Source organism: Callospermophilus lateralis, chromosome 2 (genome assembly GCF_048772815.1).
Source record: "Callospermophilus lateralis isolate mCalLat2 chromosome 2, mCalLat2.hap1, whole genome shotgun sequence".
Lineage (NCBI taxonomy): Eukaryota > Metazoa > Chordata > Mammalia > Rodentia > Sciuridae > Callospermophilus > Callospermophilus lateralis.
In genome coordinates this window covers 41,468,559-41,483,498 of record NC_135306.1, presented here as the reverse complement: position 1 = coordinate 41,483,498, position 14,940 = coordinate 41,468,559, and positions in this window count along the sequence as shown.

Here is a 14,940-nt window from a genome sequence, read left to right as displayed (position 1 = left end):
TTCTATTGAATCAAACTTCACAACTTTCCTTGGGCTCTGTTTCACTTTACCATAATCATTGAACCTTTTTCCAACCTACTAGTAATGCTTATTTTCTAATTTTTTTTCAGTGAGCTGGATTAACTTTGGAATATGAATATGAATCACTCTTATAATCTACAGTAGGAGTTCCTAAAGGTGGATGAACAGGTCCAAAAGCAGGAAGCCCAATAGGACAGTTATCTAATCTTCCTCTTTTATTCAGACCTAAATACTTTTCTAGGCTGCATAAGAAACTATAAACATACAGAATTTATTTCATTTCATATGTGTTTCATGAAGTGAATTATATTTTTATTATGGTTATTACAGTTTCTCTGACAAAAGACGAACTATATTTTATTGAAAGTTCATACAGTACCTTGTAAGAAGAATCTCTAATACAGAACCAACCATATATGCAAATATTTTATTAATTTGAGCCTCTACAAAAATAAGATCACTAACTAATAAATATGGTCTAGAATAAAATTATTGGGAAAGAAATGGCCATGGAAATCAAATTTAGATAGAATGATTTTTATAGAAAAAATGAAAAATAACAAAACCACATAGAGAATAACAAAATAATCTGCGATAGGTTTCATTGTCCAAGTATATATTAGACAATTACTTGGAGGGGACGTTTTATAAGGATGTATCCAAGGTACAGGAAAAGGGACTAGATGGCTAAGGCCACTCATGGAAATGATCCAAGGGAGATACCCCATGATTTACATGAATGTTGTGATCCATGTCTTACACAAGCCACCTCTTTTGCATTGCTACCCCAACTTTGACACAAAACCAAATTCTTCCCCAGCATTAATCACACTTACACTTGTATAACTTTGCTCAAGATTTTGAAATCACAGGAGCAATGGCCCTACACTGAGTACAACATTGTACGTGAAAAATTCCATTTGACATCTATCTTCTGGTCTTTTCCCCCTAGTTTATCACCTTTACTTCATCATACAATATCATTCTGGTGCCTGGCCACTGAATCTTCTTGCTTTCTAACACAAAGCACATAGTGTCACTGTTCTTCCCTCATTTTTTTATATTACTTCTTTCTTTATCAAAACCTTAGGTGTAAGGGAGTCCCAGGAAGCTCTTTTTTTTCTTTTTAAATTATGGATTTCTGCAGCATTAAATATTTTGATGATGAATATATCCTATTACCGTGATGAAAAAAGAAAAAATCTAATAAGATTCCATGTAAAGAAAAGGGCTTTAGTCAGATGAAACAAATGAATAGTAGGTACTGGAGGAAAGTTGATGATAATAATGGGAATTAATCTAAGTGAAAAAAGATTTTTAAAATAACCAGGGGAAGTTAGTCTATTAGGGAAGTATAGTATATAGGCCTTGAGTTTCTAAGATATGAGGGAAAATAAGGTGAGGTCAGAAAAAACAACAACATCCAAATCATATCCAAGGCCTACCCTAGAGCTTATTAACACAAAGGAGTCATATACTACCTGTTGAATTGATCTACTATTCCACCATAGATGAAGTATTGTTCTACAGCCACATTTTTCTACTTCACTATATATCTTGGAGATTTACTCTTGGTGATATTTAAAGAAATACAGCATTCCATTAATCTTCTTAACAAACCGGTATCACAATATCCAATGTGAAAGTATTCCAAAGCTTATTTATTTCTCCTTGGATTATGTGGATTGTTTTTCTGATTCTTTGAAATTTGTGTGTTTAGAAGGATTTTGCCCTTTCCTTTCCAATCTGTCTGCCTTTTGAGTCTTTTTCTTGCCTCACTTTCTTGGCTAGACCTTCCATTGTAAACACTGAGAAGAAGTAATAAAAGCAAACATTCCTGCCTGGCTTCCAGGCTTAGAGGAAAAGCATTAGGTCTTCCACCAGCAGGTATTATATTTGATGAAGGTGTTCTGCAGCTGTTCTATACCTTAAACTTGAAGATGTTCCCTTCTCTTCTCAGTTTGATAAGGAAATTTTATCAAGAATGTTGAATTTTTCTCATCCATTTTTCTGCATCTGTTAATGTGATGATATTTTTGATTGATTTTCTATGCTAAACTAACACTACATTTCTGGGAGGAACCCAATGTGGTCATGATGCATATTCTTTATATTCTCTTGATATTTGTATTTGTTAAAGGTTTACTAGAATGTTTAGGTCTACATAAATGAGAATTACTGGTCTCTCTTTTTCTCTTCTTCAAATGCATTTGTGTGTGTGTGTGTTACTAACATTAAAGTAATGCTTATCTTTAAGGATGAGTTGTGAAATGTTTTTTCCTCTCTAATTTCCTGGAAGAGTTTGTTGAGAATTTGTATTATTTCTTCCTGAAATGTTTGAAAGACTTTATTACTGAGATCTTCTGTGCCTGGGATTTACTTTGTGAGAAGATTTGGGTGCTTTGTTTTGTTTTGGATTTGGAATTTTTAACAGCTGATTCGCTATACCACCTATATGCCATAAAATTTAATAATTTTAAATAACAAGTAAACAATTTTTAATAAATTTACAGGTTTGTGCAACCATCACCACAATCCAATTTTATAATTTTTCCCTCACCCAAAAGAGTCTTCATGTCCATTCAGTCACTTCCTTTCCCACTCCCAGTAAAAGGAAAGTGCCACTCTCCATCAAATTCCACAATTTTTTTCTGTATATTAAATATAAGTAGAAGCATGGGCGTGCATTCATGAAGCACGTTTTAAAGGTTTATCCAGGTCACAGAATGTGTCATGATTTCATTCCTTTTTATTGCTGAATATTATTCCACAATATAAATATTCATTATTTTGTTTATCCATTCACTGGGTGATTTGGTGTGGAAAGTTTTCAAAAACAAATAAAATTTCTTGAAAAGATAACTATTCCAAGTTATCTATTTCTTCTTATGTACAAATAATATTTATTTGCAGCTTCATGAGATCATTTCTTTAAGTTCTTAAAAGAGGAACTTAAAGTCAATTATTATAAACATTTATAATTTAACAGATATTTAAACAATATTTTTATTGCACTTTAGATAAGTTTAACAAGTTTAGTACAACACCAGTTTACACACACACACACACACACACACACACACACACACACATGCATATATATTTCCCCACTCCATGACCAACACTAGGACTATATCAATGTTCGCAAATCATCAGCAAATACTCTCTGGCTACTGTGTTAATTTGCATGGCTGTGATTCTTGATGAGGTTGTGTATTTCTTCTTCACATATTCACTCTCAATGTCCCCTTTTATGAATCTTCTCCAGGCCATTCTCACTTTATCCTAATGTGAATAGCCTGATAATGTAGATCTTACCTTGTCACTGTATGGAGTGTTGCAAGTAACAGATACTTAACAAGCATTTCCTCAATGAGGTGGTAGTCTATTCTGTTTTTGCTAGCTTATCAACTTTTGCTTTCTTGGCTGAACAAGATCACAAGATTATTTAAGAATAAAGACCAATTCACATGCAGCATTATATTCTGAATATTAAATATAATCAGTTTAACAAAAATCAATGTTTACATACTAATTGAGGTAAATTTAATCCATTGAGATCACAGGTAGGCTTTTAGAATTACTTGCAAATGAAATATCAAAAAGAGAAACCATTCACAACTCCTAATTTTATAATTTATAAAATAAAATATAAAGGTTGTGAGCATTTATACGGTATTTATGATACATGATATTTTCATACACATACACACACACACACACACACACACACACACACTAAAGTCCAGCAAAAAAAATATTAAGAAGATAAAGTCACCTTCCTTTTGTAAAATGAATCTCACCATTTCAAAATCAACATTTATCACAGGGCACTGCTGTTGGCTCCTCTGGTATACTGGGAGCAATATAGTTTTTATGCTAATTATTTCCCTTCCTTGCTGGCTACAAGATAGATATCTTGCAGCTAACCATAGTTACATTATAATAGAAAGAGATTGTATGAAGACACAAAATCCTCTTATGCAGTCCAATTTAGAATCCATTTGAAAAACTCTATAGTGCTACATCTAGAAACTAAAATGTTCTGGGAATCTTATATTTCTGCATATATTTGTTAAGCTGAAATTTGCGTATGATTTTTATAAAGATTTTTATAATGATTCCCTCTTTATAGATAACTGATATTATGTCTTAATCTATCTGCCATGACAGTAAAATGTAATTTGATTTTTAGGCAAGGTTTCTAGGTTTGCATTCAGTTTTACACATTCTGTAGAGAAAAATATATTTACAATGACAACAAAACTCTAGGGAAGGAAATGGTACTTGACTTACCACTGCAACTAGTAAAGACAAGCTGTAATTAAAATTAACTACTGAATACCTTAAAAAACAACAAAATTTACTCTACTTTGAAATCTTAGCAGTCTTCCTATTTTATCAAAAGAACACATAATTATTTCAATGGGTCTTTAATCACTTTACCTTAATCACTTAGCATCTACCAATTACTTTCTTTCTAATTCATTTTATAAAAATAACTTATAGTTGATATCATTGGCATTAAAACCACTAAAGTTAAATAGGACAAATGGACAGACTATTAGTGGTCTTGCAAAAACTAAAATAATGTATGACGTTTGTGTTCAACTTCATAGATTAAACCACCAAATCAACACTGCACAAGTTCAATATCTTTAGTGCTTGAAGAAACTGAGTAGTATACCTGATTTAATAAGATATTGGCTATACCATACATAAAAAGAAAAATGTACAATTCCTAAAAAGTAAAAAAAGGGATTTCATTGTAATTTTATTATTAAAAAATACTTAATTTTGCTTTTCTCCTACCTATTCTTTGTCATCATAACTGCTCTAGAACAGATTGAATGAATAGAGGACTTTCACATCTCACACAATAAGCATTACAAGATTTCCATATGTCCCAAAGTTTGTGCCTCATTAACACAATAACTTTGAGGAAATTATCTCCCATACATATAGATTAACTTAAAATTGATTTTCATAACACCTGTTATATATATACCTGGGGAGGTCCTCTCATATGGATTTGGCATATCCAAATCTATCCTTAATTTTAGAAATTTTATCAGTCTTTTTACATATATTTCATTTATTTTTCTATCAAATGTTACAATGCCTAACATTTACATTCACCTGACAGCCTTGTTTTTCTTTCTCTAAAACCTAAAAATAGGTATGATCAAATGTGGAATACAAAAATAGAATTGGTAGATAGATATAAGATGTTCCCTTGTACAGAAATCAGCACTGTCTTATAAAAACGAGAGCTTTTTCAAAAATCACACTGCTAGTCATAGAAGACTTAAACAGAATTCAAGTTTTCTAATGTCAAAACCAATGCTTTTACTATTTATTCATGCTGTCTCCTGGGGCACTGGGTTACTCTGTCTTGAGAGATTTTTGAAACCAGGATTTTCTCTCTGGGGATATTTAAGAACCATTTAGCAATTGTAGCCATTGAGAGACACCTCAAAGAAGGAAGGGGGGGGGAGAAAAACAAGGAAAGAGGGACAAAGGAGGAGGAAGGGATTTACTAAAGTCTTGGATGGAGTTAAGGTTTCCTAAAATGGGTTTCAAATTTCTGAACAGGTATATACTGATTTGTGTGACACAAATATTGGCTTAATATGAGCATTTCACATTTAATTATACCAGAAAATTTGCCCATAGAGTATGAATTATATGGAAATAAGTCACTCCAAGTACAAATGCACCATGTACCTAAGCAGTTCATCTATCTCCAATGACTAAGTATGCAACCTTCTACTCTTCCCAGAAACAAAAGCCAGTGGAGTTTCAGTCAGGCAAGAGGCATTCACACTGAAAGAGATAATAATCAGTTAATGACTGAGTCTCCCTAAAGAATCAAAAGCACATTCTAGGGGGATTTCCTTTGCATATGAGATTCAAAAATAAATGCCAAAATTTAATATTTTAAAACCACCTCCCACTTAAATATATTGAAATAATTGTTCAGTAACTATAAATTAGCATTGATTTAGTTCTGAAGGAAAAAATTAAAAAGAAGAAAGGAGATTTTTAAAAGCAAAACCAAAAAAAAAATGGTGGCTCATAGAAGAAATTGTAGAAGTAAATGCAATTAGATAGGTTAAGCTGATACCTAGGATTTAACTTCTCTCTCTTATTCTCTTTTTATTTCCTTAGCAAATATCTTTTAAAGAGCAATTAATTTCCTTTCAATAAATATACTATTTTATGCTTTAATAGTTTTTAAAGTTCTTAACTCCAAAGTAGACTCTAACCCATAAAAGGATGTGACTTGGTGACATATCGCCCCATCAAAATTATAAACGGGGTACCCAGAGGTTTGTTGAGGGCTACAAGAGAGAGAAATGTTCATGTAGAATCAGAAACTGATTTTTTTTTTCAATCTAACATGCTGCCTTATGGATAAAAAGCAACCAAATTGAGAATCAGTAACTGACAGGCCTGTTTGCATATAGTGACCTCCTCTCCTGTACTACAGGAAAACATTTCCACCTAGAGTCCTTTCACAGAATATCTAGAGACCAAACAAAATCAACCATAATGACTACCAGAGTCAGATAATAACCAGTTTTTAATTGAAGCATCAAGCCAATTAATTTGTGACAACTTCCTATCACTTCTTATTCTTGACATGAAGTTTCAGAGGACATGGTTTTCAGGCTCATGGCATGGCATCTCTGAAAGAGTTCAATGTTTGGACTCTTTAAAAATCACATTTATTAAAGAAAAAAAAATCTTTAGAGATGGAGCCCTAAAACTGAATTTGAGATTACAAACCAGCCTCTCTACTTTGATTTAATTGTCTAGAAACACAATGTCCCTTAAGCATCACATACACAGATTCTTAATTCTAGCAGATCTTCTTTTGGTTTCAGAGGTTTCAGAAAGACAACGGAACCCTTAATATGTTTTTTCTTTGGCTAATTGCATTCACCAAATGAGTGATTTTTGTCTACATATGCAGATTTTTTTTTCTATAAATGATTCACTGTCATTTCTCACAACACAAAATTTCCAAAAAATACAGCTTAAGAACAAATGATCCTTTGAGGGACTTCCGTAACATTTATTCTTGCTCCCAGACATAGCGCTATCCAATGTAATACATGTCTGACAAAGTTTATGTAAATCTTCTCTGAGATGATGCCATGTGTAATTCTGGAATAAAAAACATCAATAAATTGTCCTGCTTCCATTTTCACTAAATTACAATTGCTATATAAAAATATTAACTTATATATTAACCTTAATTAGTAAGGTAAGTAACCAATGCCCTCTATATAAATGATAACCAAACCACTTCATCCATCATCACTGGTTAATCACTTCTCTGAAATTGTTAAGGTGAAATACCTGATAGCATCTCACAACACATTTCACTGGTTTTCAACAGGAAGCACTTCATATTTTTTTTCTTCCTCACACTCCAAGTGTATTGGAAGTAATGCACACTAGTAGATGATGATGATAATACACTGAAAAAAATCTCCTTTTAAAATGTTAACCACTGCTTCCCATTTCTTAAAAAAAATTTTTTTCATTCTTCTAGTATGTGGCCCAATATTTCTCTACTGCTGGATCTTTGCTTTTCAGTATTCCTAGAATATTCCATGACCCATCGTATTCTTGGTCTTCCTTTTGTATTAAGTCGTCTTTGTTAATAGCCACCTTTAAAGGACCCTAAAATTGTATGCAGAGGGTAAAATGACCACATATGATATATACAAACACGACACAGTACACTGAAAAGCACTCATTACTGCCTGTCTGATAGGCAGCGCATAATTAACACCAAGCACGCACAATACCCACTTTTTTGTTTTGCTTAGACATAATGATCAAACATATTCAGTGCCCTCAGTGCCCAAGGCAGTACCTAGCAGAGATGATATTTGTTAGTAGCTTGAGTAAAGTGGATTATGTCAGAAACAGTGTGAAATGTGAAATGAATCGGACTTCATCAAATAATCTGAACTCAAGGCCAATTCGCAGCACCGCCCCCCCCCCAAACACAGAAGATTAACTTCACCCCCCCTTTCTCCCTTCATGTTCTGGCCATGACTTCCTTCTCATTCTTTGCTCTCCCTCTCTCCAAATCTTTCAGCAGCTTTGCTCTGTTCTTAGAGCCAATCCATTGGAAAAGGGAATCAGTAAGATGCTGAATGGGGCGACTTCACCATCAGGTAAAGAGGAAAGGGGAGGAAAAGAAGAGGGTGTGGTACTCTTTTTCTCCACCACACCCCATCCCCTGAGTCTTGCACTCCAGAACACTGCAGCTCAGAGGGACACAGAGGGTCCACTGGCTCACCTGGGAGCAACCCAAACCAGACCAGCCACCAGGCGCTCTCCCAGGAGGGGGGGGGGGGACTTCCCTTAAAACAAGCAAGCAAAAATTCAGGGGTGAGTGAAATAGGGATTGGTGCGAATATACAGTCCCCAGAGCACCACGGAGAGATTGAAAGGCACCTTTAGATACAGACCCTACAGATTGGCTCACACTCTCAACTCGCTCCCAACTGAGTATTTGGCTGAGAATTTACCGAGAACGGGACACAAGGAGGATAGGAGAGAGTAAGTAGAAAGAGGGCATTACCTCCAGAGACCGCCCTCAGGGCGCGGACTAGGATCGCTTCCCCGAAGTGGCTCCAGTTCAGGGCACACACAGCTTTCCAGAGCTCAGCCGGGATTCGGACCCGCGTACCCGCGGCGCCGCGAGCATACAGGACGCGCGCCGGGACTCCCGCACACGTCTCTGGACCCAGCCAGGCTCGCCTCCCCCTGCCGCGCCGGCTCCGCCACCCCGCGGGCACGCTCGCTCCCGGTGCTCGCCCCTCCGCCTCCCGGTGCCCCCACACCCACCGGTTCCGCGGCGCCCGCTGGGAACCTCTAGCGGAGGCGAAGGGAACCGCAGCCGACCCGCGGCGCCCGGGCTCCGACGCCGGCTGCCAAAGCCTGCCAGGCGGCGGCGTGGGCTTTGCATGCCCCCCAATCCGCCGGCCGGATGCCGCCGCCCCCACCTGCCCACCTGCGCCAGGCTCACCTGCCACCGCGTTCTAGCTGCTTTCGCCGGTGCCCATTGCTCTCTATGGCAACGAGCGGGTGGGTCTGCGGTGCTAATGGGGAAAAAAAAATCTTGCCAGGGGGGTAAAAAAAAAAAAAAAAAAAAAAAAAAAAAAATCCAAGCTGTAAAATCAGCCTGGACAGACGACCCAGCCCGATGCGTATTTCCAATAGGTTTCAAAAGTGTAAGGAAAGGACGCTGCCTTTGGCTTCCTACCTCTCAACTGGACACCAGCAGCACCAGCTACTCCTCGACTTGCCCACCCGAACCATTCGCTCCGGTTGTGCAACTGCGTGGCGACACCCGAGGAAATCATTGTAACTTGGCCTAACCACCCACCCTACCCCAACATCTATTTTAAGTTATTATTCCCTCTGGAGATTCAAGCAGCGGTTTTGCTCTTACCTAGAGGTGCTGTTAATTCTTCAGGTCCCTAAAATCCAACGCCAAGAATACAAGCACACAAGTCCAGGGGCTTTTCCTTGACTTCCCAGATTCAGCTCTGCTGGCTTTTCCTTTCAAGGGAAACGGGAGGGGAGGGCGGTTAAAAGCCCTCACAGTGGAGGCGCCTCCACACCTTCACGCTTGTGGAAACAGAGACCAGGGCTACCTTCAAGCACCCAGAAGTCTCCCCGTCAGTCCCTGTTCAGGCAACTTGGCTGCCTATTCAATTTTCTTCTGTAGCCCCCAAAAACGTCAGTCACTTCTCTGGCGTTAGACAGGAAAGGATCAGATATTCTCAGTTGCGGCCGCTCCTCTCTTTTTCTCTGGAAACACCTCTTCCCCTCTGCTCCCCTTAATTAGGAAAATCTAATCTCTGCTCGAATTGGGTGGGGCCAAGGCGTAAAGGTGCTGTAAGAGTCTCTCCAAGGTACTTCAGTACCGCGTTCGCTGAGATAGCCCCGGCTCTGAGGTGTCTAAGCCGAGGAAACTTTGAGTAGATGCAGCCCTAACAGAGCGCGGCCGGGCGGGTTTGGGGCACAGGTGAGAAGGCGGCTTCCAGGAAGAGGGACCTCAAGCGGGCGGCGGGCGGCCGGCGGCCGGCTGCTGGGTTCCACCGGCCCCACTCGGCGCACGAAGTGCGCGCACACACGCGCACACAGCCGCCCCCCCCCCCCGCCCCACGCGCGCGCGCGCGCGCGCGCGCCGCTACACACGCACGTCCGGCCTGGTGCCGGCAGCCCCCGGGCTACTGGCCACAGGGAAAGGCGAGTTCTGGCAAGAGGTTCCTAGGATCTAGATAATAGGAAGACTGGATCACGCCTCACTATTTAGTGAATTGCTAGCAGTTACTGCTTGCGTGTTCTCAAGTCAGTTCGGCTACCTGGCTGCTCGCTGCCCTGTCTCCCTCTTTGACTCTTTGGCTCTTTGCTTGAGGCCAACTACTCTCCGAAACCCCTGAGTAAAGTCGCCCGGCGAAGATTAACCTAGTTCCCATTTCCACCCTCCAGGGCCACCTCCGCCCCTTCTGCAGAATGGAAGTAGCTGCACAGTTCACTTGGGAGCTGAGGGACTCCCGGAGATCCTTCGACTAGAGGAGCCTACACCTCCTTTCCCCGGACTCAATCCCTTCTTAAAACGCCTTTCTTGCCCTCACTTAACGGTTTCCCCAAGGTGTTCCTAAAGCTGCTAACGTATTTTTTAAAGGAACTGCCCTGGAACTTGGGATGACTATCTTAGAGAAGTGGGCTAATTTAGTGTCTACGCTTATATTGTAAACTGGACGGTAGCAGGTGAACAGCTCAGCTGGAGAAAGGGGAGGGATTAGGAGTCTGGAGACCCAGCCCCTTTAGCAGCCATTTCCAAGGTTTCTCTCTAGAAGTAGCTGTGGGAACCTATAGCTAGCTTCTGTCCCAACTTTGTATTCTTCCCTGGACGGTAGGGGATGGATCGCTGGGTGCTGCACAGTGGAAAACCCCAAGCCAGAGGCTCCAGGATCATCCACAGCTCTATGGAAAGTATCCTCCCAGTGGGAGTTTATCTTACCCGGACTGAACTGCAGGAATGAATTGCTCTTGTAAAGTAAACTTTTGGCCATTGGTTTGTTTTTGTTGTTGCTTGTTTATCAGGCATCGTCTTTTTCCTCTGCGCTGACTCTACACCAGAAGAGCGTTACTTTGTCTGTCCAAGTACTGGACAGACTGTGGAGGTCTTCGGGGTTTTCCACTCAGTGGCTGCTCGAATCTCTAAGGCATGGGACCTGCCGGCAGAAAAAGCAAAGTAATGCAGCGTGGAGGTGGCGCTAGGTTCCTTTGCACCGGGGCGCCTCTCCTCTACAGTCTCCATCCGTATGACTCCTCCTCAGAAAGAGGGTCTCCTGATTGGTCTTCTTCAAGTTGGAAGCCGATTAACTGTCCGCAAGAGAGAACAGTCTGCGAATACAGAACATGGTGTTGGGGAGTGCTAAAGTGGAACGAGATGAGGATTTAGTATAAACGATTAAACTTGTGTTGGTAGGAGCTCTGAAAGCGCTTCTAGCAGCTCAGAAATCAATTCAGAGCATTACAAGGTGAGCATTGCTGTGCCTAGGAGCTGTAGATCAGTAGGTAAAGGCTCAAGTTTGAATTTCAGGAGTGGACCTGTTTTAGATTCTGCGTGAGTCAACTCTGGCAGATGCACTGCCCAAGAGGAATTGTTGGTGTTAGGGGTGATGCATCCATGAAGACTGCTCCTTGGAGGTAGAGAACAGCTGACAACTTTCTCCCACTATCTTATTCTGCCATTCAAGGTTGCTCTCAGACCGGTGCATAGGGAGTTGGAATGTGTGTTCGACACCCGGCATTTCTTTCAGCGACTATTAAGGAAAGAGCTTAAAGCTAGATTGCTGAACCTGCATGAAGGAAAAGCGAACAATGAATTTGGTAGAGAGATGCTTAGTGATATATATAGAGAGGCATTTTTATTTCCGTGTGTGCCAGGAGCGATTTTTTGAGGCTTGATATCCCAAGATGACTTTGGACACTGACTTTTGCAGCGTTTCAAGTGGAGGATGTGCTGCAGTATTTTCCAACCTGGTATAATCTATAAATTGTCTGCTTGCCACAAGGTTTGATGCCTTTTTGAGTTCTAATTCTTAATCCTAATTAATAAATGTCTGCTCCTGATACTGAATGAAGTGGGAATAAGAATTATAATAAACCATTTTCAACAAAACGTTATCTTTAACTTATGATTCCTAATTACATAATCCTATCAGTGAACAATTAAATATTGTGGTAGACTTTTAGACATGAATTACAGAGCTGGATTCTAGAGACTCACTTAGTGAAAGAAAATTCAAAATTTAGGACAGCCTCATCTTCAAAAAGGTACTAGTGTCTAATTACTTTTATGGTTGTTTTTCTGAAAATCACTATCTGCTACTAAAGCGTCTTTTTAAAATAAGAAGAAATAGGTCATTTATACATTCGTCAAGTTAAATATCTGGGGAGTGCTTTGTAATGCTTGGGAATGTAGTGGAAAGTCAGGTACAAATCAGAGAGGAGTCTACTTCATTTGCCCTGGATTGTGGTTTACAAGGTGTGTAGGCAGCAGTAAAAATCTGGAACAGAATATTCTTGACATTTAAGCATCTTTAACAAAGAAAAAAGAAAAAAAATCTGTGTATTTATGGACTCTCTTCAGGAAGCATTCTCTTATTCCTCTTGTAAGAATGCAATACCCTCAATAATTTTCTTTTGGATTTTTGAGAAACTAAAGTCACAATGGTTATTGTTATACAAAAAGAAAAGGAATAAGAATCAATGTTCCCAGCATCATTTTGCATATTCTCTTTTTTTTTTTTTATGGGAGGAAATAGTTGACAGTAAACAAGAAAAGCAACTTCAAAATCAACAGATTCATTCCATTTCCTCACACCTCACATCTAGCTTCAGAATTAAGAAGAAACTATTGAATCTAAGTGGTATTGTTAAAACCTGTAGTCTTCCAAGTCCTACCACTACCACCAAATTAAAATAGCTACTGCATTGTTCTAGTATTGTATGTTTCACCATATTCTCTGAAAAGTAGAAATTGAAGCTGGGCATATAAGGTATCTCTTCCAATGAAAAGTATCTTGAAGATGTTACCTCAAGATCATTGTTTTATAAAATTTATTTTCAGAACTCCTTTTTACTTTCCTGGAGCATAGCATTTAACCTAAGGATGCATTGCTCTGTTATAGATTAAAATTATTCTTTGTTTACTGGTATGCCTTTCCCACTACACTGTGGACTCAGAAGGCTGATGTCATATAAACTGTTGTTCTTCAACATCTACTTCCAAATCTAATATAGAATAAAACAGGAGTATATAATAATGAAGCTAGTGATAATAAAAGCCAGTATTTAGTGAATAAGTGCTATGCAATGTGATTTACATCCATTATCTCAGTTGTTCCTCTATATCCCCAAATTATATGGATATTGAAGCATATGCAAATTTGCCTTTCATGACAAAGCTATTTTGTCACAATTGAGTTAACATGAAACCTATATCTGCCTAACTCTGAAACCTGGACCACCATGAATAATTTCTCAGTTCAAATAATCTGGCACACACATTTTCAATTTTTTAATGTTAAGGAAAAAATTGTGTGTGTGTGTGTGTGTGTGTGTGTGTGTGTGTGTGTGTGTATAAAATAAAGGAATATGGCAAACTTAGCATGAGGTCCTTTAGGTCTTATCCAATTTGGTCAATGTCTGAGTATGAATTATAAAAACATTTAAATGGTTTAGTTCTTTGATTGTGTTAAAATATGTAGCATTTTCTTGGAATCATTACCATCAAACACTAAATGCTGAGTTACAAGTTTCCTTCATTATTTCAATATTGTTTTCCTATGTGATAAAATATACAAGAGAATGTTATTATGAAGTTTCAATCATGTAAGATGAATAAGTTCTAGAAATGTACAATATTGTACCTATAGTTAACAATACTATATTGTACACTTAAAAATTTGTTGAGGATAAATCTAATTTTAAGTGTTATTACCACAGTTTTTAAAATAGCACAAATAAAATCCTCGGAACATCAATTGCAATGAGTTTAGAATGACATAGGAACATGCCACAGATATGTGATTTTAAGTTTCTAGTGGCTCACATTATGAAATGTTTTTTTAATATATTATTATGAAACAGATACAACATCTCCATACCATGACAGATATAGTGCTATGAAGGAAAAAAGAAAGAAAAGATGAAAAATGCTCTTTGTGTTGATATTGGAGGGGTATCCATGTTATTTTTAGGTGAATATAGCAAGGGAGAGCAAAGGGTTTCAACCATATATTAACAAAATTGGTTGGGGTTGTGGGGTAAGTGGGAAGTTGTTGTCAAAGTCAGAGACAGTTTTTGTTGTTGTTGTTGTTGTTGTTGTTGTTGTGTGTGTGTGTCTGTGTGTGTGTGCCATGTGAAAGTTTTCCTTTCAAATGAAAAAAGAATGTCTTTCAGGAATTGCATGAAAAGAAGAGTTTAGTCCATGCATATCTTTTACTTAAAAAAACAAAGTTTAAAAAGAAAAAGGTGGTGGAAGGTGTTTAAGAATGTGGCCTGCTGTACCTCCTCTCACCCACTACCTTCACCAGGGAAAGACCTTGGGAGAAAGGAGGGAAAGCAAGTGTTAAACGTGGGTGACCATAAGGAACACAATAGCCTGGGTGGTTTAACCAGCAGAAATTTATTTCTCACAATTCTAGAGCTTGGAAGTCCAAGATCAAGGTGCCAGTTCGGTTTGATTCCTGGTAAAAGCTCTCTTACTACTTTGAAAACAACCACCTTCAAGCTATGATCTCACATGACCCTTCCTCCATGTATTCAAGTGAGAAAGAGAGATGTATTTCTTCCTCATTTTATAAG